Source organism: Diabrotica undecimpunctata, chromosome 1, assembly GCF_040954645.1.
Source record: "Diabrotica undecimpunctata isolate CICGRU chromosome 1, icDiaUnde3, whole genome shotgun sequence".
NCBI lineage: Eukaryota > Metazoa > Arthropoda > Insecta > Coleoptera > Chrysomelidae > Diabrotica > Diabrotica undecimpunctata.
This window is the reverse complement of record NC_092803.1, coordinates 94,481,377-94,505,222: the sequence shown is the minus strand read 5'-3', so window position 1 is coordinate 94,505,222 and position 23,846 is coordinate 94,481,377. Positions and strand designations below refer to the sequence as shown.

General features: G+C 34.8%; 1 protein-coding gene and 1 long non-coding RNA gene across 4 annotated transcripts in view; both read left to right on the top strand.

Moving 5' to 3' along the window:
• The window catches only part of LOC140451567 (WD repeat-containing protein 46), a 341,290-nt gene that overhangs the window by 19,576 nt on the left and 297,868 nt on the right, over positions 1–23,846 (top strand). The gene's annotated exons all lie outside the window — the stretch shown is intronic.
• Positions 583–3,305, top strand: LOC140451556 (uncharacterized). The gene is made up of 3 exons (XR_011952083.1): positions 583–983; positions 1,084–1,357; positions 1,417–3,305. It is a non-coding gene; the product is annotated as an uncharacterized lncRNA (long non-coding RNA).

Here is a 23,846-nt window from a genome sequence, read left to right as displayed (position 1 = left end):
GACTCAACATAGGTACTGATTTTACATTTGGGCTTGGACACCCAATTATTTTATTAACACTATCATTTACGTGGCTGCTATACTCCGTCTACCCAACAGACGGAGTTATCACGTGAATACCATGTGAACTCATGAAATATTATAATCATTCCTACAAACAGTCGAACTAGTCAGAATTCGTGGCAAACAGTTGATCAGTGAGAGAACAAGAATACTGTCATTAGTGCTATCCTCCCTACTCGCGCTGGTCGACTATTCGTTCATAGTTTCGGACGGTTTGGCCGCTTGTTCGAAGAAACCTATTGATACTACCATGTTCGCATTAAACCAGTGACGTACCAGAAAAATAAAATAAAAAGTTATTATACAGACAAACATTGAAATGAACGATTATTTTATAAAAACATGTTATGTACATCGTAATAAAAAAAACGTAAATTTCAATAGGATTAATTGGGAGCGTTATAAAAGCTTGAGATACCGCTAAAATGTAAGTAACTCAAGCTTGCCTGTACGGGAAATATATATATATATATATATATATATATATATATATATAGCGTTAATTTTAAACAATTTTTAACATTTGGCGAAGAAGTGGACAATTCAATTTTAACATATAACCACAGTATAGACAACAACCAGTATTCCCACTCCGCTTTGGCGCGAAAGTTCGCGCATTTTACTCGCGCAGACAGCGACGCCATTTTCTCTGGACTCCGAAAAATTTGACGGCTCTCATTGGTCATTGGCCATTGTCATTTGTCATAGATAAATAATATAGAGGCCATTGTATTTGTTTACTTTTTGTGTATTTATAGATACAAATAAACTTTATACATTTTTTATTTCGCAATTACGTTGTATAAGTACGTCGATATGTACAAAAATAAAAACAAAAAGCCTTGCCACACTTGTGCAGCTACAAAGTGTTGTAATAATTCTAGGAAAAGTATTGTTTTCTTTCCAAAAGATGTTAATAGGTGAGTGTTAAATTAGGATTAAAATTGTGTATTACAGATGTTAAGATGTTATATTATTTATTAACGTTTCATCGTGTATTAAAAAAATGTTTGTATTTAGGCAAAAATTTGGTTAATGGCATGTGGACGAGAAGATTTATTGAATAAGGCAGAACGTTTACATAGAAGTCATCGTCTTTATGGTACTCATTTCGACAATAAGATCAAAGAATATAGACGCTTATTGATAAGATGTTTCTGAATGATATGAGAAATCGATTACAACCTTCTGCAGTTCTCACAAACTTTCCTTTAGCAGAGGGCTCATCAACTTTTGATCATACTTATTCTGCAGTAGTCCAAAACATGTCTTCCAAGATGTCCTATTAATGAAGGTAAATAAAATAAATAATTAAGATGTAACACATATGTAAGCTTTCTCTTTTTCTTTTAGAAGTAGTGAAAAGTTCAGCTATGGATATAGAGAAAAATGTTAGTATTAAACATAAACCATCCACTATAACTGTACTTCAGGATATTACTATTACTCCTGGTAAAAACAACATATTCCATGGAGAACCTGAACATGTAACTACACTTCCAGTAACACCAAGTTCAACTCAAGTGTCACAACAATTATCAATAAATACTCCCCGAAAAAATGTATTATGAAGTACAGTTATACAATTAAGGAAGAAAAACCATTATTTAAAAAATAAACTTCAGAAGTTACAGTCTACAGAAAAGAAGTATATTGACAATTGAAAAATTGAAATTTTATAACCTATTTGTGTGGATATTTAATAAAAAAATGTTTAAGAATTCCATAGTTGTGAAATATGTGGCATATACTCAAAAAGTGTAACCAATTTGTGAGATACTATTGTATATTCATATTTAACGGATATGAAAATAGAACTGGCGAGACATATGGTAATCTAAAAATGCCTACTGGTGATTTTATTAACTTTATTAGTATACTTGACTGTCTCTTTCACAAGAATTTTGACATATTAGCTGTACAGCCGAATATTATTAAAACATATGTTTCTCTATTTAGTACAATAAATTTTAGCCACCCTTGTGAACAATTTCCACTAAAATATTGTAGAACTTTATTTAGCTGTGTACGTTTGTACTATTCATTAAAATTCATGAAGAGAAATTTGAAACTGAAAAACATGAAAATATAACCAAAAGAAAAAATAATAAATTGATTATTTGGAAACATCAATAAAGCATTATTTACTTATTTATAACAATATAAAAAGTCAAAATACTCTTTTTTTATTACAGTGATCAGATAATATCGATTAATAATTAATATACCTATTTAGGGGTTTTCTTCACATTATCTTATGTTTTTAGTGAGATGTAACTAAAATATCTGATCATATTCCATAAAAATGTATTGAGTATTACTTCTAATTAATTATATTGACATTAATCAAGATCAAGTAAACAACAATGTAAAATATCATTCAAAATCACATTTGAACAAAAGCAATTGTTTATAGAATAATCCATACTCCTAAATTCCTTTAGCTAATTTCTTTTCATATTCCTTTGGCATATTAATTGCAAAGCCGAATATTATTAAAATAAAATATTGTATAACTTTATTTAGCTGTGTATGTTTATAATATTCATTACAATTCATGAAGAGAAATTTCAAGACTGAAAAACATGAAAATATAACCAAAAGAAAAAATAATAAATTGATTATTTGGAAACATCAATAAAACATTATTTACTTGTTTATAACAATATAATAAGTCAAAATACTCTTTTTTATTACAATGAACAGATAATATCAATCAATAATTAATATACCCATTTAGAGGTTTTCTTCACATTATCTTATGTTTTTAGTGAGATATAACTAAAATATCTGATCATATTCCATAAAAATGTATTAGAGTGTTTCTTCTAATTAATTAATAATTAATTATATTGACATTAATCAAGATCAAGTAAACAAAAATGTAAAATATCATTCAAAATCACATTTGAACAAAAGCAATTAATTATAGAATAATCCATACTCCTAAATTGCTTTAGCTAATTTCTTTTCATATTCCTTCCCGTTCACTTCTTCAGAATTTACATTTCCATATATCTCATCGCAGAACTAATTATGGTTCAAATATAGGTATGATCTGACTTCTCATACATGCAAACCAGTGCTCATGAGATATAATTTGTTTAACTTCTGAAATTTTAAACTACAAAATGATACTTTGTAAACTTAATGTGTACTTGTTTTATACATGTATATTTGATTTTTATCTGTAATTGTATTTATCTACAATGTATTTTTGTCTAATTTTGACAGTGGGTATGTCACCTTTGTTATTATTAAATAAACAAATAAATGTAATATCTAATGCAACATGTAATAATAAATGAAGTTCATTTAAAAATTTATTTTTTATTTCCACAAATACATTCTTACCATTAACAGGATGACGCTACTTTTAGCACTTTGTACGATTCCGTTAGACGTCTAATGTACATCAACAAGGATTGTAAGAAAAAACTCAAAGAAAAATTGTGCTATGAAGTACAGTTATAAAATTATGGAAGGAAAACCATTATTTAAATAAAAAATTCAGAAAACATTCTGTACATTCTACAGAAAAGAAATGTGTCGATAATGTGACAATTGAAGACTACATGGCACTTACATCTAAATTTTGTCCTTCGTTAAATTTAGCTAATTTCATAAATGTTCAAATTTTACAGTCTAGAAAAAAGGCAAGAGGTAGAAGATTCAGTAATCAGTTTAAACAGGATGTCTCTTAATGTACTTCAAGGGGCCAAAAGTTTTACAAAAATGTTTTGTGTAGCAAATTTTGTTTACCCAGCCCTAATATATTATTTAAAAATAATATACCAGACAGCTACTCAAAAAGTGTAACTAATTTGTCGGCTAAAACTGTATATCAATATGTTAATGTATATAAAAATAGAACCGGTGACACATTTGGTAATCTAAAAATCCCTACTGGTGATTCTGCTGACTTTATAAGTAGGTATACTTGACATTCTCTTTCAAAAGAATTTTGACATATTAGCTGTAAAGCCGAATATTATTAAAACCGCTTATATTAGCTGTAAAGCCGAATATGTTTCTCGACTTAGTACCATAACTTTTAGTCACCTTTTAAACAAAGTCCACTCAAATATTGTACAACTTTATTTAGCCGTGTACGTTTGTACTATTTATTAAAATTCAATAACAGAAATTTCCCTACTCAAAAATATGAAAACAAAACTAAAAGAAAAAATAATAAAATGATTATTTGGAAACATCAATAACACATTATTTAATCGTTTATATCGAAATAACAAGTCAAAATAGTCTATTACAATGAACAGGTAAGATCAATCACTAATCAATATACATATTTAGGAGTTTTGTTCACATCCTCTTGTGTTTTTAGTGAGATATAATTAAAATATATTAACTGATTTCAAACTCTGTATTTGAATTTTGAAATGAAACTTTGCATTTTATTCTACTTTATAACCATACAGCTTTAAAACTAGCATATTTATTAAAAACTGTTGCATAACTCTCCATTTGATTTTTTTTTTGATAGTGTATAAGACAGTTCTGTAACAAATAGTTGTGAAACTTTAGAAAACAAAATCATAAATACAACGCAAAACAATTTTAGGTTTTTTTTTTTTTTAATTTCTCGAAGAATGAAAGAGTAGCAAGAAGAGTTTTGAAATTGGTTGAAATTAAAATCAATTTTGTTAAATAAATCAAAGTCGGCTCTGTCGCGTCCATATGTGCAGGGCCAGTCCACGGTTTTCGTCCAGAAAATATGGCGTCAAGGTCACCGAATTTTGTCTAAAAAGATCAAAGGTACCGCGGTAGAGTGAGAATACTGGTTGTTATCTATACTGTGATATAACTTTAAAATATAACCTCAATCTGACACTATAACTTAAAAATTTTTAATGCAATACAAAAATAATAGAAGTTCCTTAAAAAGTAAACAATAAAACCTGGAAGTGTCTTTAACAAATGGAGAGCAATGAAAATCAAAATACTATAGGCTAACTTTAGGCAATGTGGACATTATACACATGTAAATGTAAATGTGTAGGTGATGGTAGCTTACCCCATTTGTACAACATATACGCAACTACGCAACATCGACCATGTTGAGTTCTGATGTTTTAAGTGCCAGGTCTTACGTGGTAGGTCAAATCCAGGAGATTTCTCTGTGATGCAAAGTATAACTGTATTTGGTTGAGGTTCCGACCATTCATGGATCCATTTGGTGATCATGTTGAAGTCGGTAGTTGCAGCTAATTCTGCGGTTTGTATTGGAGAATTTCTGGAACGCAGTCGACCTTGGTTTGCATCTTTTATATAGTTATGAATCGGCAGCGCCATGTTGCTAAGGATCTTCGTATATTCTTTAGTCAGCAGATTGGTAGCCAATGGGTTGGTTTAGGTTTGATTACTCCAGCTATCATTCTCATGCTGTTATTGAGCTGGATATCAATCTTTTGAACGTAAGTACTGTTGATCCATATTGGTATGCAATATTTAGCTATAGAATAAACAAGAGCTAAGCCTGAAGACGTGAGTCTGGATAACGATACCTCCATTTTGTGCCGCAGAGCTTCTGAATTATGTTATTTTTGGTTTTTAGTTTTTTAGCAACTGTACTTAAATGTTTTCTAAAGCTTACCGTTCTGCCCAAAACCACGCCTAGGTATTTTGGATGTTTATTGTGGTTGAGTCATGTGTTATCAAAAGTACGTTAAGTAGTATTCTGGACTCCAGATTGCTGTTTAGGTGAAAGTAGGTTACTTCAGTTTTAGAGGCATTGGGGCAAAGTCTCCATTTTTGAAAGTAACGTTCCATAATTGCTAGGTCTTCCGTCAGTATCCCTTCAGCTTCTTTTGTAATTTTCTTGTTGTTAATAAAGCCCAGTCATCAGCATAGCCAAACTTTGTTGATGTTGTCGGTATGTCTGCGATATATTTTTGAGTTTTCTGGGGGTGCTTATTTCGTATCCCATAGTTACTTGAAATACTTTGTCGGTGAGCATATTTTCTATTAGTCTAGCGGTGAATTTGCAAGGCAGAGTACGTAAGAGTCTATAAATCATTCCTTCTGGTCAGACTGTGTTGAAAGCTGCAGATCATTGGGCTGATTCTTTTAAACATTACTGTTTTAAGTAGTTCATACTATAAGATTTATATTATAAGAAATTGGTCGATAGCTTTTTGTGTGATCAGCTGGTTTATCTGGTTTTAGTATTGCTATGAATTTTGAATGTTTAAATTCCCGTGGGATTCTGAATGCAATTGAGTATGTATTTGTGGTGGATGCCGTCGAAATCTGGGTCTTTTTCCGGTGAAATGTGGGATTTTAGTGGAATTTTAGTGTTTAATGTAGTATTTTTTAAGTGTACTGTGTACTGATTGTTCCTTAAAAAAATCTAGGTAGATGTAGAAAAAAGTTCATAGTTTTCCACGTTGAAATGTGAAGGAGTGATTGATTATAATAGTTCTACCCTGGTAATTTTACTGGAAGTTTCTTGGCGCGTCCCTGTTTCTTATAAAATAATTTATACATATTTATACTGCGTGGTTACATCCACAATACTTTTTTGACCAATATCTGTATTGGTATATGTACTTACCTAATTTCTTTACAAAACACAAAAATGTCCAATACACAATATAAATCTTAACATATAAAATAAATACAATTAACACAATAGCACAATACAAAGCACAATATTTCTTCAAAATACCTTAACGTACGCCCTTGTGTACAATACCGATAACTCAACCATACAACTTCTGCGAAGAAAGTAATTTGACAACGATCACGTGCAGATCATGCATTTTTATTACTCCGTCTTTTCGGTAGACAGATAATAGCAGTATCTTTATGAACACTCTGTGACTGAATATCAGGGTACAACTCGGGTTCTAAAATGAATTCTTTTTCAAGTGTTCTGGTACATGAGTGTTTCATTTGGTGTGAGTTCCGTCTAATAATTCTATTGTTACCTTCTTTTCTCACCCAATATGATCTAGGTTCATTTGCCTTTTCTAATACAATTGCTTTATGCCAATAATTATCTTTTGAACTTCTTATTACTACACTATCTCCCTTTCTAAACTCTACTGGTTTTCTTCGTGATGTCTTATCATAATGTAATTGTAATTTTTCTTTTTCTCTGCACAAATTCTCATATACTTGTTTCTGGATTGTAGGTTCTAATTTATTAGCTGTAGTTGGTAATTGTCCTCTCAGGATCCTGCTCTGTAAAATTTGAGCTGGAGATGAGAGTGCTATTTTTTTAAATTTGTTTGCTTATATTGACTGCTTTTTCTGCAAGTACATTACTCTGGTGGTAATGTGGGGTGCATGTCATAATTGTAATGTCTTTTTCTCTATAATAATTTTTACATTTCGCTGAGGTAAATGATAGATTATCTGCAATTAAAATTTCTGGATATCCAAATCTACTAAAGGTATCTTGAAATGAGTTGATTACTGAACTGGAGGTTTTATCTTTTAATACTGAAATGTCCAACCAAGTTCTTTAAAATTATTTGGTCTATATTTCTCACATATCCTGCACTTTTTATATATATATATATATATATATATATATATATATATATATATATATATATATATATATATATATATATATATATATATATATATATCGGTTTCAAAACGTCTTGCGTCGTTGTCCGATGCCTAATTTCCACGAATTTCTATCATTCCATTGTTCTTCGGTCAAGTCTCGGGAGCTCATTGCCTTTGTTATTCCCTCCTTCCATGTTCTTTTTGGTCTTCCTCGTTTCTTACGATTTGGTGGTATCCATTTCATGGCGATTTTTGGTAGTCTTGTTTCTGGCATTCTTTGAACATGGCCATACCATATAAGTTGTTTCCTTTCTATGTCTGTTGCCAGTGATCCATCTACCCCCATCCGATTTCTTATTTCATCGTTTCTAATACTGTCTGCTCTAGATATTCGAAGTGATCGTCTAAATACATCCATTTCTGTTGCTTCGAGTTTTCTTTTATTGCTTTCTGTTAGTCTCCATGTCTCTGTACCATAGGTTAAGCTGGTTTTTATGAGAGATTCATATATATTGTATTTTCGTCTTTTACCAATTTCTGAGCTCCAAAGAACTCCGTTAAGGCATCCAATTGTTCTACGGGCCTGGGTTATTCGTTTTCTAATTTCCCTATTGTCTGTGCCTGTGGTGTCGAAATCAATTCCTAGGTAGGTATATTCAGTGCAGAATGCAATTTCGGTTGTGTCCATCTGAATGTTGGATAGTTCTGCGCCTATTGGGAGATATTTTTTATATAGTTTGTTATATCATCATTAAGTCCTGGCCAATAAAATATACTCCTGGCTTTTTTATGATCCTGAGAATTTGATAATCCATACGGCAATACTTTATATCTGAAAATTCCACATGATGTTGCAAAACAGCATTTCCAGGATGATGCCTCATCAAGTTTCAAATGATGATACCCTTCAGAGAGATCAAATACAGAGAATATCTTTTTACCCATCATTTGTGCACAAACATCTTCCAATTTATGTACTATTCTTGGTTTGCGGACAATTTGTTTATTTAAGTCTGATGGGTCTAGGCATAAACGTAACTTACCATTTTGCTTTTCCACAATCACAATGCGGTTTATGCTTGCCCTCGAGTCAATTTCGTTAACTTTCACAATTGCCCCTCTTTTTGTCAACCTATCTAATTCATCTCTTAACTTATCTCTAATTGCAACAGGTACATTTATGGGTGGGTAACTTACTGGTTCAAAATTGTCTACTGTAATGATCCTATGTTTACCATAAAATTTACCATGACCCCTAAAAACATCAGGGTTAAGGTTTATAAATTTATTCCTTTCGGCTAGTTCTAAAGTACCACAACTCTCAACATTGTTGATTCGTTTAAGTAATCCCAAATCAACACATAATTTACCACTTAAAAGAACTCGAGTTGCCTCATCAATAATAGTGAAGTCATCATAAACATACTTATTTTTATATTTACAAACTAAATTTACAACACCTATTGTTTTAGCCTGAGTACCCTCAAACCCTTTAAGTACATACTGATTATGCCTAATTTTAAACTGTTTATCAATTTTCTTAAAAATTTTTAATGGAATTATACTTACATCAGCACCTGTGTCAAGTTTTACTTTAATTCTTTTATTTTCAATTTCTATAATTTCATCCCAAATATTTTGACAACTTACATCTTGGTATACTTTATTAACATTTCCTACAAAAATATCAGATGATCCATCACTGCTACCTTCATCTATGATATCAATATTCTTGACTCTGCACGACTTTGCAAAATGGTCTAAAATCCCACATGTCTTACCATATGCTGGACATTCTCTGGCGCCATGAGTTAATTGACACCGTTTGCACTTGAATTTTTCATTAGTGTTGGTTTTACTTTTAGAGTTATTATAGTTTCTATGGCCCTGGAACTTATCTTTATTCCTTTCTTTATGAACTTGTCCTATATCCACATCTTTCGTTTCGTTATGAAATTTCAAATTTTGGTTTTTACTTTGCTCACTAGTTCTACAAAATTCGATGGCCTTTTGTAGGGTAAGTTTGTCTACTCTCAATAAAGCTTCTCTAGTAACTGAATCTCTGATGCCAATCAATATCTTGTCTCTCAGAGCTTTATCTTCGGCTGTTTGTTCTGGATCAATTTCATTATAATTACATGTTCGAATCAAATGTCTACAACTAGTAAGAAACTGCCCAAATGACTCTCCTTCTTTCTGAACTCTCGTGATAAAATTGTATCTTTCAAATGATTCGTTCATCCTTGGATTAACATATTTGTCGATTAGTGACATCATTAAATCGTACTTATTGGTTTCGTCTTCTGGGATGGCGAATGTGGACATAATTTTGGCAGACTCAGTTCCAATTATATTTCTTAAAATTGACAGTTTTATTTTATCTGCTGACTGGTCTTGTCCTGTTGCTAGTAAGTAATCTTCGAAACAGGTTTTCCAAAACTTCCATTCACTTGCCGCCTTTTGTCCCTATAGGTCAAAATCTGGTGGTAGTTTTACACTCATTCCCATTGCCATTTTAGGTTATGTTACCTCGTGCCTCACTATGTTCTTAAAGTTTTTTTTTTCTTTTATGGTAAAATTTAGTTTTTCGACTGTACCCAGCTAACTGTTTGACTGCGCCGTTTTATATTTTATGGGTTTATAAGTTAAACAATATTGTACTAATTAAACTTATATTTTTTTACAATCTTATCAATATCAAAAACATGTCAATCTGTCATGTAGGTTGATTGTTGACTGCCTGAAGTAAGCCATGTTATGTGTATGTAACGTAGCCCCCTGCTACACTGTTACACAGCTATATATTATATTAAACAGGTGGAGTTGCTAGATAGAAGGCAAATTGGTCTGGAATTTAATATAGCCTCTATCCGAATTAGTGCAGTAGCTAATTCTTCAAATATCAATTGGGCGTTACCTAATATTCGACGAATACGAAATTTTGTAAATTTTATGGCGGATTCCCAAATTCCTCGCCAATAAGGCTATGAGGGGGTATCAACTTCCATTTTATTAGATTTTCTGAGGCAAAGTTTTGAATTTTTAGAGTTTTTGAGTAAGTCATACAATTGACGAACACAGTTATTATATATATATATATATATATATATATATATATATATATATATATATATATATATATATATATATAATATTATTATATTATATTATATATATTATATTATACAGTTATTATATATATATATATATATATATATATATATATATATATATATATATATATATACACACTTTGATAACTTAGATCCCTCTACAAACAATAAAACGTTTGAGTGCTAGTAAAAAGGAGTAACTAGAGAGAGGGGATATAACCTCAATATGGACAACTTTTGTGCTCATACAGATAATGAGCGTCACATAACATTTTGTGAGAGGGGCTTTACAAAGGCGAGATGTTTTTTTCATAAGTGGTCCACCCCCATAGTCAGTCCCAACATTTCTCAACATGAAAGGGGCGTGAGGTCGAAAGTCTTTCCTTTGGTAAATCGGACATTATTTGCTGTGCAGGTTGAGCGCGAAATCTAAAGCAAGTATAGCAATTTCGAATAATTTTTAATGTTTCTAAGGGCCAAAATCTTTGTCTGAGGTTGGAAAGTAAGGCTTGTGGTCCGACATGACCAAGTCTAGTATGTTCGTGTGAAAGTAGTAGAGTGACTACATGTGATTTAGAGGGAAGTAAAATAGGGTAGCTTGTGATATTCTAGATTGTGTACATTTTTTGTGTTGGTGTTTGCTGTTGAACAATTTGACAAATGGAGTTAGTAGACATTAGGAGTGCATCTACAGATAAGGGACCAGTAAAGGTTTTACTGGGAAATATTGAGTTGTGAATAAATCTGTGAACATATGCTATTGCGTGCATTAGTCTTGAAAACTTAAAAAATCTTAGCAATATTTTATGTCAAAAATTTTCTTTGGTAGATTGATAATCTTTAGTGGTAAGAAGTAAGATTTTTCTGTCTTCTGGTAAGTTGCATTCATCAATTTTTTCATTAAAATGAGCGAAGTTTAGATTGAGGTCTTGCAGAAATGCAAGTAAATAAGTATACACTGACCACAATAAATCTAATTTTAAAATGTTTTGGGCTAGTAATCCTCGAGATGGGGAATGTCGGCAGCATTTTCTGCAAACTTTATGTGGCTCCAGTGAAAGGCATTTTGTCAATTCAGTGAGTTGAGCGACTCGATGGAAAATAAAGGAATGTGTGAGATTGTATCCACGATAGTGCTATTCTTGAATCGCTCCAAAAATTGACACTAGAGAATTACAGTTTTTCATATATTGATATGATTGATTCTTGTGGTGAGTTTTGAGAGGAGTAACAATGCAGAGTTTAAGTCTAGGTAGGGTAGTTGTCTTGATAGGACTTCCCCGAGAATTTCCTGTAACCAGTATGCAGGAAACTGTGTTATCAGAGTATACAGTATGAAAGTAAATGCATGCTGCATAAGCCTTTTCGCTGCTGTCAGCAAAGCGATGATTTTGTATGTTTGATATTCTTATTAAGAAATTGGCAGCGTGAGATTTTAAGGATTTTAAGTGAGGTATATTATTTACAAAGGTTGTCCATTCATTTTCCAAAGAGGGAGGTAAAATATCGTTCCCGTTCATTCGTTCGAGGAAGAGTTTCTTAATGAATAACTTTCTATGTAGAATTGCCGTAGTTATCAACCCTAAGGAGTCATACATTTTGGCTAAAGTGGGTAAGGCAATTCTTTTTCTAACGTAAGTATCAGTTAGGGCTTCAGGTACTAAAATTGAGAGTGTGTATGGAGAAGGGTTCCATGAAAGTCAATTCGATTTGGATATCATATGAAGTGGGTTGATCATTGTTACAACATTACTTGTAGGAGGTACTTTTGTATATTAGTGGATGCAAGCTCTTTTAGCAAGCCCGAGTAGCTAAGAAACTTGAAGATCTGAGGCCGTACGTTACGCTAGTAAGTTAAATGCATTCAAGGGTTTAGAGGGATCATCTCTTCACAGTATATATTGCAGAACGGTTTTATTTGTGCTGATATTTATTTGACGGTACAGTTTTTGAATATCAGCGGTACAAATAAATTGGAGTATTCTAAAAGAGCAAAGAATGTCAAATATATAAGGTTGTACTTTTGGACCTGGGAGCATGATGTCATTTAAAGAGGTTCCAGAGGAAGATTTACCAGATCCATCAAAAACAACGCGTAATCAAGTGCTAGTACTGCTCACTTTTATCATGCAAAAATGGGACAAAAAATATTTGTGTTCGGATAAGTTATTGTATAGTGTGAGTAGGAGTATCGTGCTTGAGTGTAATGAGTGTGATTAAGTCTAATGTATACATCGATCAACCTTTTGCATTCAAGAAATAGAGAGTAATTTAATTGGAATTTCTTTTCCAATCCTTCGAATCGTTTTTTAGCGAAAAGGAAAGAGTCACCTAGTTTGGCATACTTGGGGTATTTCCTCCTTTCCCAGAATTTGGGAAGAAGCGAGTTAAGCGAATACGTATTTTCGAAGATAATATTAGAATTTTGAGTAAATAAGTATATACTTTTATTCGTTCTACAGTTCGTAGTATTTGTCAACGCCTATCAAATTGTCAATACTTGAAGTTGAGAAGAACTCATTGTCGACTAAGGAAATGTGTGGTATTTCGAGCAATTCTAGGAGTATGTGCATCTGCGGTAGTGGGGTAGTTATTCTATCGAGTATGTAACAAGACATGTTAAAGTTTATTGCTTTTATTATTAGTCCAGAAAATTGTAAGGTTTGCCATTACGTTAGACATGATTGAGCTCTGGGCAATTCCAGAAATTTGAAGTGGTTGTTAATGAGTTTTACAGCAAATTTTTTGGAAAGGATTCATTGATCATCAAAGGATTTGATATCAAACTACTTTGACTAGCATTATCGAGAAGCACCTTCGCTGTTATCGTATGTCCTGATTTTAATTGAATCGTTATTTTAATAATTGTTGCTAATATAATATTACAAGGTTTAGCGGAGAATGTAAGGTTGCCTGTGGTATCTAGAGACACCGCTGTGATCGCTGTATCCAGAGGAGGATGGCATGTCGTCTAATTCTGTGTGGTCTTTATCAGAAGAATTTAAATTAGAATTTGAGTGTTCTTGAGTCTGACGGTTGTGATTTAAATTTTTTAAGATTATGTTTTCTGGAATTGACATCAGAATGTATTTGATTTGAATTGGATCTCCAATTATGTTGATTGCCTTTAGGATAGGTAGTTTTTTGGCCTCGAGATGGGCCTGAATTTTGAGATTGATGCGAGAAGTTAGTGTTGGGGGTTTTACGTACGTGCAAGAGAGTGTGATGCTTGTTAGAGCAAATTAAGCAAGTTTTAGAGATACATTCATTGTGAAAATTTCCTGTACCCAAGCAATTTGTGCACATGTGATGAGAATGTGTGAAATTTAATTTATCAGAGTGTGATAGACATGAGAAACGTGGAAAACGATATATTTTATGAGACAAGTCGTTGCAGTATATGCATTTAGAAGTGAAAGAATTATTGTAGGTAACATTGTTGTAAAGAGAAGTGGTACGAGCGAATTTCGGAATAGGTTTTTCCGTTTTGTAGTCACATAAGTCATTTAAAACCAATAAATTGCACTTCTTCTAAAATGTCTAGAAACTCGTCTAATGTGGATAAGTCTGATTTAATTCGTTATTCTCTGGTTGGTCTACCTTTCTCGAGGTAGTCCAAAATGGAATTTAAGTGCGCGTTGATTATACTTAAGTTGTTAGAGTATCGTTTTTCTAAGAGGTCAAGAGCAATCTTAAAGTTGTGGATTAATTCGAGAGAGTCAATTAAAGTGAGAGCTTCATTTTTTAGAGAATTTCAGGTATATAAACCACTGAATGTTTGTTAGAGAGAGAATTAGAGAGGTGAAGAGTTGATGGAATGATGTCCATTCATCGTAGTTGCCATAGAAGATTTGAAGAGATAATTGGGGTAGTTTCAGATTAGTAGGCGTGGTTTGTGTATCAGTGGCAGTTTGAGTGACAAGAGTGGGTAGATTTGACTCTACGAGAGATTTGAACCTTTCTCGTAATAAACTTAAATCTTTAAAGTAATGTTTTCCGATAACATCACCATTTTCAAGAGCATCGGCGTCGTCACTGGCTTGTTTTATGTTATCTTGTATTACATTAGAACGTTCAAAATATTTAATTATTGATTCTTCTCTAATTGTATTTAGTTAATTGAGAATCTAAAAATTAATCACACCAATTATACCCTCTCGTTAAAGCCGAGTTTGCCGTTCCTCGTTGTTTCTTCAGTGCCTCCATTATTAATTATAGGTCTTAAATCTAAACAATTATGATATGTAATCACTAAAAACACCTTAAGTTCACTGCGGTAGATAAAGCACGAATTTTATAACTGCCCTGAAAGAAAAACAACTACCTGTGCTTTTTTTCTGAACCAGGCCATAAAATTAATGGAAATATAAATAAAATATGAATTTTTAAATGTGTCGTAGAAATTGTGTAGTATTTATAAAATGGCCAATGTAATTTGGCAACAATGTCAAGTCTTAAACTAATGATTATTATTATATACATATGCTTTGGTATAAAAATATTATGACACAGTTTTGATACTTGACCGGATCGTTCGTCCGTGCTGATGCTTCATTCGGCAATTGAAATGTCAGAAAGTTCGTTGTGCAATTTTTTACAATCAAGTTTTAGACAGCGCGGTGTTGCATTGAGGGGTAAGAGTTAGGGGCGTTAAATCTTTAAAGTAATGTTTTTCGGTTGAGTTTATCGAAAGTACAAGCTGAATATAGCCGCAAATGTCAACCATGAAATAAAATATTTCGGTTTAGCAATGTTTGGATGTTTTTATAATGCATATGTTGTATGCTTCAAATATAAAGAGAGAAAGCTTTTAAAAAGTACATTTTGATTATATACTATTTTATGAATTCTGCAATTTTTAATTTATATGAAACAATAACGAGAAAATATTTGTCTCTTTCAAGATTAATTGCAAACATCTGTTACAATCTGGCAACTGCTGATGTGACGATTGCGAAATCTATCAAAGGGCAATTGCCAAAAAAAATTTCTAATTAACTGCAATTAATCTCCAAAGAAACAAATACTTACTCATTCGTGTTTTATATAAATAAAACATAGCAGAATTCATAACATAAAATAATCAAAATGTACTTTTCTAAAGCTTTATCTCTTTATATTTGAAGCATACAGCATATACATTATAAAAACATGCCAACCCTGCTTTTTTTTTAATTAATTAGATGGCTTTGGTAAAGACCAATTAGCCAGACGGTTTTTTTCCCTAACTATAATAATTAAAAAAAAAAAAATAAACAAAAAAAACTTTACAGAAATTTAAAGAAAACTCATCCTTCTTCACAATAACAATGCTTAAAGTATTAGTAGTGTAAAAGTTAAGTGTGAGCAGTGTTCGTTTTTTTTTTAATTTTATTTTCTATTTTTTTTTGTTTTTTTTTGTTATTTTTTTTTTATTTTTTCGTCGCCAACTTACAAAATCTAATTAGTTGCAGAATTGCTAACAAAGAGATGATTAGTAATTTACAACAATTTCATTTTGCACCTTTTGGCGTGATTATATAAGCAGTACAATATATTAATATTCTTATTGAAAGTTATGCAATTTAAATTTATAGGTAAGCAAATTTTGTTATTAACAACTTCATTATAAAATTTATCTGTGCTTTGACTATTTAATGAACAACCAAGTAGAATGTGTGTTAAGTCTCCAAGTTCACCACATAAACATGAGGAATCATCAATTAAACCAAATTTACATTTATAGCTTGGTGGCATTGCATGACTTGCTCTTATTCTGTTTAAAGTAATAATAAAGTTCCTGTTGTTTTGATTGTGGAACCATCCTATTTGTTTGCTATCATATAGTTCTTGCCATTTAGTCTTAAGTTGAACTTTAAGTGTGGAATTCAAATCTGTATATGGAATACACTGGTTAATATAATCTATGTGTAAGTCTGAGGCGGATTTTGCAAACTTATCAGCAATTTCGTTTCCTTGTATACCCGAATGCCCTTTGATCCAAACTATTAGCACCTCCCGTTGCGAGCTAAGTATTTCGTGATTGGTCTGTAGTATTTCTACTTCTAGATGACTTAAGTTCTTGGCCGCACTTATATTTTTTAGTCTCTCTATGACACCTCTACAATCCGTAAATATGGCACTTTTGAGTCTATATGTCCTAAGTATATATTTTAGAGCTTCACTTATTGCAAACATTTCTGCTGTATATATCGTTGCCTCATCTGGTAATCTGAACTCTTCATGATATTTTGAGGTGTGATCGTAAAAAGTGGAACCTGTACGAATTTGTTTTGATCCATCGGTGTAAATCTGATAATAGTCAGGCCATCGTTGATTGACCGTTTCGAGGAAGTGGTCGTTTTTGTCAATCTGAAACGTCTTAATTTTTTTAGAAAAAAGGATATGCAGATGTTCTGAAAATATTGGTTGGGTTTTTGATGTGTACAGTACCGACCTGAATTGGGAAAGAGTGGTATAACTTTCACAAATTAGCGCAGTTTTCTTTCTTAGCCAATAAGACTGTGTGAGTACTGAAATTGACAGTTCATGGATAGGAATTATATAACTTGCGGATTTAGCAAATGCTTTTGTGATAAACTTGTTACTAATTAGTTGCCTTCTTAGTTGTAACGGTGGTTCTACAGCTTCTGCTTCCATAATATTTATTGGTGTTGACTTGAGATATCCAAGACATATTTTTAGACTTTTGTTTTTTTAGATTACTGTTAATGCTTCCAATGTTGACCTAGATTTTCTGGAGCCATATTGTATATCAGGTAGAATATGTTCTATTTCTAACCATTACTCAAGACGATTTTTGATAAGTCTCTCGAAGGTTTTCGACACACATGAAGCTAATGATATGGGCCTATAGGAGGTTGGAATGGAATCCGGTTTGTCGTGTTTTTTTTTATTGGGATGATAATATACTCTTTCCAACTTTCAGGGATCGATGTTTGTCCTGTCCATATTGCATTAAATATACTTAAGAGAGATTTTTTCTGATTTATTGGTAAGTTATAAAGCATGGAAATGAAAGATTAATGATAGAGCAAACCCAAATAGAAAAAGTAGAGACATATAAATATCTGAGAACCTGGGTTGATGACAAAAATGACCAAAGCAGAGAAATCAAAGTCCGAATTGAAACTGCAAGGCAAGCATTTGTGAAAATGAAGACAATGCTTACCAACAGAGACCTTCAGTTGCATCTCAGATTGAGGGCTCTAAGATGTTACATATTTTCTATCTTACTATACGGAATGGAAGCTTGGACATTGAAGAAACAACACATAAGAAAAATAGAAGCGTTCGAAATGTGGTGTTACAAAAGAATATTAAAAATTCAGTGGGTTCAAAGGATTACCAATGCTGAGGTACTACGACGTCTAAATAAGGAGTTAGAAATTATGAACAGCATAAAAAGAAGAAAACTAGAATATTTGGATCACATAACCAGAGAAGAAGAAGCATAGGAAGAACACGCATCTCCTGGCTGAAGAACCTTAGAGAATGGTTTAACTGTAGTTCACTACAACTTTTCAGAGCAGCAGCCAACAAAGTGACCATAGCCGTTATGATATCCAACCTCCGATAGGAGATGGAACTTCAAGAAGAAGATAAAGCATGGAATAAGAGATATATTATCTATACCAGGAGAGCTATTGTTGGTATGTTTGATAGATCGTTCCAGTTCCCACATCAAAAATCTTTCGCTAAGATTAGATTAGATTAGATTATGTGAGGTCGTTAAGGCCATGCGGCCTCACCGCACTTCGACCTATAGAGATCTTTTGTGCATACCTTAATCTAGTTAAACTCTAGAATGCCAATACTTCTGATGAAGTTGATTAGCTTCCTAGGTGACTTGTTTCCTATGTCAGAGGACGCCAGACTGACCTCTCCTAGGAATTTTAGTCTTTTGCAGAACAGTGCTACGCAGTTGCATAGTATATGTTCTGCCGTTTCTTTTTCATTGTGACAGAAACGACAGTTCTCACTATCTGATTTGCCCATCTTCTTGAGATGATATCTCAGAGGGCAGTGACCAGTGAGAAGGCCAGTGACCATTTTGATATCTTTTTTACTCATTTCGAGAAGGCGGTTTGTTGCAGTAGGCGAAACTTTTATGAGCCTTTTTGCTTGCCTTTGTCCTGGTGTGTTAGACCAATATGATCTTAGTTGATTGAGTTCCCAGGTACGGAGTTCCTCTCTGATGTGGCTTTTCGATAGTCCACAGAAGGGTTCCGGACCCTGGAATGGGGTATTAGCTCCTTCTTTTGCGAGGCTGTCAGCTTCCTCATTTCCTGCAATTCCCTTGTGACCTGGCACCCACATCACAGTTACATTGTTGCGTTCCGCCAGCTTCTTGAGAGATTGTTTACAGTCCCAAACCAACTTCGACTCACATGTAAATGACTTTAGAGCCTTTAAGGCGGCTTGGCTGTCTGATAAAATAAGGACTCTTGCCCTACGGGTGTCTCGGTTGAGACATTCTTGGGCACTTATGTCTATAGCATGTATTTCTGCCTGGAAGATAGTTGGGGCGTTTCCAAGAGATTTAGATAGCCTGAAATTGGGCCCAGTAACTCCCACTCCTGCCCTTTCATCTATCTTAGATCCATCCGTATACCATACGAGTGAACCTTCTTCCACTTTTGGTTCAATTTCTTCACCCATTTGGTGGTTTTTTATGACCACTTCAAAGGGTGTTTCAAAATCGAATTTGACTGGCATAACATCTGTCGGCATGTCCTTAGAATCCAATGGAATTTCTTCTAAGATTTTCAGGTGGCCAACTAGATCTCCAGGTTTCATTATTTGTGTCTGTCGCAGTTTTAAGGCGGTAGTTACTGCCTCCCTCCTTATGCAGAACTGCAAGGGAGGAAGGTTCAGCATCGCCTCTAGAGCTGCAGTGGGACATGTTGACATTGCCCCTGTGATTCCCAGACAAGCTAGCCGCTGCACTTTTTGAAGCTTGGCGTTAGCTGTTGTTTGTTGTGTTTTTGGCCACCATACGAATGATGCGTATGTGACCATGGGCCTAATTATTGTTTTATATGACCAGAGAGTCATTTTCGGTTGTAGGCCCCAAGTTTTTCCAAACGTCTTGCGGCAGGTCCAACTTGCCACCAAAGCTCTGGATAAAAATTTTTCAATATGACTATTCCAGGTGAGTTTTTGATCTAGGGTTACCCCCAGATATTTTACTTCCTTGGAATAGTCTAATGTGATGCCATTCATAGTTGGAGCCTGTAAATTGTATTTACGTCGCCTTGTGAAAGGTATCAAAGTCGTTTTACTGGGGTTGACATTTAAGCCCTCTTTCGAGCACCAACTTTTAATTTCGTTAAGAGCAGTTTGCATGAGACTAGATATAGTCTGGTCATGCTTGCCTCTAATTGTAACAACTAGGTCATCTGCGTAACCTTGGGTTATAAAACCAGAATCATGCAACTTAGTGAGAAGGTCATCCACAACCAAAGACCACAGCAGAGGCGATAATACTCCCCCTTGAGGGCACCCCTTTACCGCTGTCACAGTCACAGATTCTCCTCCAATACTAGCAGTGATGATTCTCGTTTTTAGCATTGACTGAATCCATTGTATTAGTGAGACTTCAATGCTCCTCTTTACTAGTGCTCTTTTTATGGATTCAAAAGAGGTATTATCGAATGCTCCCTCTATGTCAATGAAAGCGCAAAGAGCTATTTCTTTTGCCACTATTGTCTTTTCAATTCTTTCGACTAGCGAATTCAGAGCATTTATAGTGGATTTGCCAGTCTGGTAGGCAAACTGATGTTTGTGAAGTGGTTTCCTCGCTAATGTTTCGCTTCTTATGTAGTAATCTACTAGTTTCTCCATTGATTTTAGGAGAAAGGAGGTCAGGCATATAGGACGATAAGACTTCGCTTCGTCTGTAGGACGTTTCCCCGCCTTTGTTATAAATACCACCTTTGCGTCCCTCCAAGTTTTTGGAATGTGACCAGGCTTGCTATGAAAAGCCGCTGTAGTTGCGGCTGTATTTGCATGAAGCCTTTTTGAAGTAAAGCAGGAAATATTCCGTCCTTACTAGGGGATTTAAAAGGTTTAAAGCTTTTAACGGCCCATTCGATTTTATTTTGTGTAAAGATTTTTTCCGCTAGTTGCCTGCTGGATCTGTTGAGGCCCCTTGGAGCCTCTGCCAGCTGCACACTTTGCGGTTCATCTTCTTGTATTTGTTGAGAGCCAGGAAAATGGGTCATTAACAGTTCTCTAATAGTTTCCGTTAGACTCTCAGTATAATCACCATTCGGCTTTTTGATCAGTCCAATTTCATTTGTGTGGTCTTTTGAGAGAACCTTTTGGAGCCGTTGTGCAGGGGCTAATTCTGTTATCCCTTCGCACATTTTTCTCCACGAGTTTCTTTTTGATTTTCTTAGTTCTTTGTTGTACTCAGTAAGGGCATTTCTGTAGGAGTCCCAACTACCTGTAGATTTTGCCCTATTGAAGAGTTGTCTGACCTTTTTTCTAAGTTTGGATAACTCTTTATTCCACCAGGGAACATCCCTAGTGGTTCTCTTGTGTTTTAGAGGACAGCTTGATTCATAGGCCTGTATTATGGCATTTTGAAGTTGCCATGAGGCTCGGTCTAGATTTTCTTCTGTGTCGAGCGACGTATCAAGTTCCTCCATTTCGCTTTCGAGACACTCTTTATAAGTGTCCCAATCGGTCTGTTTTGGGACTCGATATTCCTCAAGACCCTTCTCAGATGCACCCAAGTCGAACCTTATGTGTTGATGATCCGACATTGAGGCTTCATTCGAGACGTGCCAATTGTATATTTTATTTGCTATAAACGAACTAGTTAGGGTTATATCAAGAACCTCTTTCCTAATTGCGTTTATAAATGTGGGTTTGTTACCTCTGTTTGCAATATCTAAGTTATTAGCAGATATATAGTCCAGGAGGTGCTCACCCCTGTTATTGATTCCTGTGCTACCCCATACTGTGTGGTGTGCATTTGCATCGCAGCCAATAATTAATTGTCTGTTCTTGCTCTTGCACCATCCCATGAGTCTTTGAACTTCCTCTGGAGGTGGATGGTTTTCAGAGTCACCCGGAAAATAGGCCGAAGCAATAACGATTTGCCTCTTGCCTACTTCTGTTGGCATTTCCACTATTGCGGTTACCAAATCTGCCGTGGTAAATTCTGGAACAGAAATATATTTAATATTATGTGAGAGCAGTAATGCTGCTCTTGGATTGTCAGTATTGATATTATAGAGTAACCTACTTGATTTCATGTTGAGTCCTTGTATTCGTCCTCCATTAATCCAAGGCTCCTGTAGGAGGCCAATGGCTAGGCTGTCGTCAATGAACCTTTTTCTAAGCCCACTGGTAGCTGCTTTTGAATGTTGAAGGTTTATCTGCAAACATTTCAGCCTTTGAATCATTTTTATAGGTTGGTTTGGGGATTTTTTAATTTTCCCTTGCCTTTATTGTCTGGTTTCCCAGATTTTTTTTGGTCACTAGCTGATTCCTTGGAGTCAGGCCTTTGCTTGCCTGTCCTCCTGGATCCATCTTGAGCACTTTTTTGCTCATCCGGGGCCTTAGACAGCGTAGCAGGTTTTTGAGACCCGCTAGCTGATTCCTTGAAGTCAGGCTTTTGCTTGCCTGTCCTCCTGGATTCATCTTAAGCACTTTTTTGCTCATTCGGGGCCTTAGACACCGTAGCGGGTTTTTGAGACCCGCTTGTTGTGGGTTGATTTCTGCCACTCTTGTCTCTTAGGACCGTACGACCATATCTGTAATTGATCGTATGCCCCGTTGATTTTAGCCTTTCGGCGGATTGGCTGTCCACTGAAAGGGTTAGAATTTCCACGGTTCCACTCGTAGACCTATTCAGTATTCTCCATGCGGAGGTATGGAGGCTAAAGTTTTGAGCCTCTATTAGACCTAGAATTTTCTCCGTGGAATAATCCTTACTTCCGGGAAGGTACGCCGTAAAGACTTCAGTGTGAGGAATTTCTGTTCCCTCTACAAGTCTCAATGTGGCACCCTTCCATGGCTGTATCTCTCCAATGTGTGTCTTTAGCCACTCCAAGGTGGCTTTGTCGGCGCACATCAAAGCTAGCCAGCCAGGTCTGTTTTGAGCGCTCAGAAAGTTAGGCTTTTCGCTCTTTTGTTTCTGGAGCTCAAGAATCTTGTCTAAGATCTTCTCCTTAACGGCCTCTAATTGTTCCGTTGTAAGGAGATGACGTGGGAATTCCGAGGGTAGGATTCCCACTTTAACACCTTCAGCCATTTGACTGAAGGAGGGCTTTGCAGATTTAGGCACAGTGTCGCCTTTATGTGCATCACTGCTTGATTTTTTTGCTTGTCGACCTTCGGGAGTGTTCTCTTCAGAGCGGACCCTTTTGGGGCCTTTTTCCAGAGATTTCTCCTTTATGGGCTCGACTGCTTTCTTTCGGGCTTCTTCCGGAGTCAGTCCTTTCTTAATAAGGTATTTAAGCCTTTTTCTTGCGGCACCAGATAGCTTTATCCTTTCTTTCCCGTGTACGGGACTTAAGGGTCTAAGCTCGTCGCCACTAGTTAGAAGTAGCTTCTCCTCAGTTTTTTCAGGCTTATTTTCAGCCTGTACATGAGGGTCGCTAACCTCCATTTCAGTGTCCGATCTTTGGGAGTCGGATATCCCTTCTTTTTCTTTAATATAGGGTTCCATACAGATTCCCACGAGAAGCTAGGGAAATAAATGTCACCTGCAGCAGAGCCCCGCATGCCACAGTAAGGCTAGTAAAACTGAGGTTCGCCAGGTGCCCCAGAGTTCGCATAATAGTAGTTAGATACCCCCTAACTATTCATTCTTCGGCTTATGCTGTTCCACCTTGAAATTGGGAGGATTTTTTATTGTGGTTCCCTTCCACTTGGCCGGCCGTTTAAGGCAAGCCCCCACATCTATGTTCGTCTTATGACGTAATAGACACGGTTTATACCAGGCAGGTTTCCGTAGATGGCTGTCTCTTCCAGCAACGAAACGTCAATCTGGACACTACTCCAGTCTTGAGATTCCATCGCAGGGAGCGAGCACCATCCTCCACGCTGTGATTCCTGGTATTGTTAACTTGGGTAGGCTGCTTCTTAGTCGCTGAAGCAGTTCATCTATAC